Below are 4730 nucleotides of genomic sequence, written 5' to 3'. Positions count from 1 at the left end.
ATTAAAGACATTATTTCCAGTTCTTTTGGGGCCCTATTTTCAGGCGTAAATTTGACTAAGTGTCTAGGGGCATGTCCCTTTAAGAAGGCCGACCTGCTATGGTTCTCCACCTGGGTCTGGAACGCCAAATTAGTCCCTCTCCTCGCTGGAAGTCCAAAAAAAAGGCGTGAATTTGACTAAGTGCCTAGGAGGATGTCCCTTTAAGAAGGCCGACGTGCTATGGTTCTCCACCTGGGTCAGGAAAGCAAAATTGTCCCTCTCCTCGCTGGAAGTCCAAAAAAAAGGCGTGAATTTGACTAAGTGCCTAGGAGCATTTCCCTTTAAGAAGGCCGACCTGCTATGGTTCTCCACCTGGGTACGGAACGCCAAATTAGTCCCTCTCCTCGCTGGAAGTCCAAAAAAAAGGCGTAAATTTGACTAAGTGCCTAGGAGGATGTCCCTTTAAGAAGGCCGACCTGCTATGGTTCTCCACCTGGGTACGGAACGCCAAATTAGTCCCTCTCCTCGCTGGAAGTCCAAAAAAAAGGTGTAAATTTGACTAAGTGCCTAGGAGGATGTCCCCTTAAGAAGGCCGACGTCCCTTGGTTCTCCACCTGGGTACAGAACGCCAAATTAGTCCCTCTCCTAGCTGGAAGTCCAAAAAAAAAGGCGTGAATTTGACTAAGTGTCATTATTTTAGAGTACCAGGCCTCTATAGAAAAGTTTGGTTTTTTGTCTATGTGTCATCATTTTAGAGTACCAGGGCTCTATAGAAAAGTTTGGTAAATTTGACTAAGTGTCTAGGAGCATTTCCCTTTAAGAAGGCCGACGTGCTATGGTCCTCCACCTGGGTCAGGAACGCAAAATTGTCCCTCTCCTCGCTGGAAGTCCAAAAAAAAAGGCGTGAATTTGACTAAGTGTCTAGGAGGATGTCCCCTTAAGAAGGCCGACGTGCCTTGGTTCTCTACCTGGGTACGGAACGCCAAATTAGTCCCTCTCCTCGCTGGAAGTCCAAAAAAAAAGGTGTAAATTTGACTAAGTGCCTAGGAGCATGTCCCTTTAAGAAGGCCGACCTGCTATGGTTCTCCACCTGGGTCAGGAACGCCAAATTGTCCCTCTCCTCGCTGGAAGTCCAAAAAAAAGGCGTGAATTTGACTAAGTGCCTAGGAGGATGTCCCTTTAAGAAGGCCGACGTGCTATGGTTCTCCACCTGGGTCAGGAAAGCAAAATTGTCCCTCTCCTCGCTGGAAGTCCAAAAAAAAGGCGTGAATTTGACTAAGTGCCTAGGAGCATTTCCCTTTAAGAAGGCCGACGTGCTATGGTTCTCCACCCGGGTACGGAAAGCAAAATTAGTCCCTCTCCTCGCTGGAAGTCCAAAAAAAAGGCGTGAATTTGACTAAGTGCCTAGGAGGATGTCCCTTTAAGAAGGCCGACGTGCTATGGTTCTCCACCCGGGTACGGAAAGCAAAATTAGCCCCTCTCCTCGCTGGAAGTCCAAAAAAAAGGCGTGAATTTGACTAAGTGCCTAGGAGGATGTCCCTTTAAGAAGGCCGACGTGCTATGGTTCTCCACCTGGGTACGGAAGGCCAAATTAGCCCCTCTCCTCGCTGGAAGTCCAAAAAAAAGGCGGAAATTTGACTAAGTGCCTAGGAGCATTTCCCTTTAAGAAGGCCGACCTGCTATGGTTCTCCACCCGGGTCCGGAACTCAAAATTAGTCCCTCTCCTAGTTGGAAGTCATCAAAAAAAGGCGGAAATTTGACTAAGTGCCATCATTTTAGAGTACCAGGACTATAGCTGGGGAATTGGAGCCCTCTGGTGGACACTCGCTGCAAATGCACCCTGAATTAAACACATTATTTCCAGTTCTTTTGGTGTTCCCGGGGAATGAGAGGCCTTTTGTGGGCCAGAAAGAGTGGGGGACCCTTGGAGCCCCTATTTTCAGACAGTTTGGCTTATTTCGGTGACGCCGGGGCGTCCATCAGGTCTTCCCGGGGAATGAGAGGCCTTTTGTGGCCATATGTCAACAAAAGAGTGGGGAAATGGAGCCCTCCGGTGGACTCCCGCTGCAAATGCACCCCCCAAATTAAATACATTAATTCCAGGCCTTTTGGGGCCCTATATTCAGACGGTGTGTAGCCCTCCAGTGGACTCCCGCCTCCAATGCACCCCCCAAATTAAAGACATCACCCCCCAAATTAAAGGCATCATTTCCAGTTCTTTTGGGGCCCTATTTTCAGACAGTTTGGCGGATTTCCTTGACGCCGGGGAGTCCTACAGGTGTTCCCGGGGAATGAGAGGCCTTTTGTGGGCCAGAAAGAGTGGGGAACCCTTGGAGCCCCTATTTTCAGACAGTTTGGCTTATTTCGGTGACGCCGGGGCGTCCATCAGGTCTTCCCGGGGAATGAGAGGCCTTTTGTGGCCATATGTCAACAAAAGAGTGGGGAAATGGAGCCCTCCGGTGGACTCCCGCTGCAAATGCACCCCCCAAATTAAAGACATTAATTCCAGGCCTTTTGGGGCCCTATATTCAGACGGTGTGGAGCCCTCCAGTGGACTCCCGCCTCCAATGCACCCCCATAATTATAGACATCACCCCCCAAATTAAACACATTATTTCCAGTTCTTTTGGGCCCCTATTTTCAGACGGTTTGGCGTATTTCCTTGACGCCGGGGAGTCCTACAGGTGTTCCCGGGGAATGAGAGGCCTTTTGTGGGCCAGAAATAGTGGGGAACCCTTGGAGCCCCTATTTTCAGACAGTTTGCCGTATTTCGGTGACGCCGGGGCGTCCGTCAGGTCTTCCCGGGGAATGTGAGGCCTTTCGTGGGCCATATTTTCAGACAGATTGGCCTGTTTCAGTGACGCCGAGGCGTCCATCAGGTCTTCCCGGGGAGTGTGAGGCCTTTTGGGGCCCTATTTTCAGACAGAAAAAAAAGAAAAGTAACCCTTACACTACAAAGGACAGCGGGGAAACGCCCCCCCAGCAAAGTCACAGGGGAAGTGGGGTAGACAAGTGGAGAGTGTCTGGGGAAAAGTCCACAAAATGATCAAAAATCACACACAGGTACGAGTGCCACAAGTCCCGCCGCGTCCCACCCGAGTCCGAGGTGCCCCCCACATGCCCAAAACGCACCCAGCAAAGGCGCACTGTGATTGGGAAGAAAAGTTGGAAAAGTGGGCAAAAGTCCGGAAAAATGACCAAAAACCACACCCAGGTTAGAGCCCCACACGTCCTGCAGTCGCACCCGAGTCCTGGGATGCCCAACATGTCCAAAAAAATCAAAAAAAGCCCAAAAAATCAAAAAAAATCCCCGGGCCGTATCTTGGACGCCGGCGTACCGCGTTCGGCCCTCGTGCCGTAGTTTGGCGACCGATTGTAAAAATTTGCCGCGACCGGCTAGTTTTTTTCCTTGGAGTAAATAGAGAGTAGATCCAGCAGAAAATATGCACTATAAACAAAGAGAGGGAGTTTGGAGGGGGGCAAAAACGCCCTCTTGGAACTTAGTCCCGCCGCGTTCCACCAGGGTTCCGGGGTGCCTGACATGTCCACGACGCACCCAGCAAAGGCGCACTGTGATTGGGAAGAAAAGTTGGGAAAGTGGGCAAAAGTCCCAAATTTGATTCAAAATCACACCCAGGTTCGAGTCCCACAAGTCCCGCCGCGTTCCACCAGGGTTCCGGGGTGCCTGACATGTCCACGACGCACCCAGCAAAGGCGCACTGTGATTGGGAAGAAAAGTTGGGAAAGTGGGCAAAAGTCCCGAATTTGGTCCAAAATCACACCCAGGTTCGAGTCCCACAAGTCCCGCCGCGTTCCACCAGGGTTCCGGGGTGCCTACAATGTCCACAACGCACCCAGCAAAGGCGCACTGTGATTGGGAAGAAAAGTGGGCAAAAGTCCCGAATTTGGTCCAAAATCACACCCAGGTTCGAGTCCCACAAGTCCCGCCGCGTTCCACCAGTGTCTCGGGGTGCCTACAATGTCCACAACGCACCCAGCAAAGGCGCACTGTGATTGGGAAGAAAAGTTGGGAAAGTGGGCAAAAGTCCCGAATTTGGTCCAAAATCACACCCAGGTTCGAGTCCCACAAGTCCCGCCGCGTTCCACCAGTGTCTCGGGGTGCCTACAATGTCCACAACGCACCCAGCAAAGGCGCACTGTGATTGGGAAGAAAAGTTGGGAAAGTGGGCAAAAGTCCCGAATTTGGTCCAAAATCACACCCAGGTTCGAGTCCCACAAGTCCCGCCGCGTTCCACCAGGGTTCCGGGGTGCCTACAATGTCCACAACGCACCCAGCAAAGGCGCACTGTGATTGGGAAGAAAAGTTGGGAAAGTGGGCAAAAGTCCCTAATTTGGTCCAAAATCACACCCAGGTTCGAGTCCCACAAGTCCCGCCGCGTTCCACCAGGGTTCCGGGGTGCCTACAATGTCCACAACGCACCCAGCAAAGGCGCACTGTGATTGGGAAGAAAAGTTGGGAAAGTGGGCAAAAGTCCCGAATTTGGTCCAAAATCACACCCAGGTTCGAGTCCCACAAGTCCCGCCGCGTTCCACCAGGGTTCCGGGGTGCCTACAATGTCCACAACGCACCCAGCAAAGGCGCACTGTGATTGGGAAGAAAAGTTGGGAAAGTGGGCAAAAGTCCCGAATTTGGTCCAAAATCACACCCAGGTTCGAGTCCCACAAGTCCCGCCGCGTTCCACCAGGGTTCCGGGGTGCCTACAATGTCCACAACTTACCCAGCAAAGGCG

This window comes from Nerophis lumbriciformis, unplaced genomic scaffold (genome assembly GCF_033978685.3).
Source record: "Nerophis lumbriciformis unplaced genomic scaffold, RoL_Nlum_v2.1 HiC_scaffold_759, whole genome shotgun sequence".
NCBI lineage: Eukaryota > Metazoa > Chordata > Actinopteri > Syngnathiformes > Syngnathidae > Nerophis > Nerophis lumbriciformis.
This window is presented reverse-complemented; position numbering follows the sequence as displayed.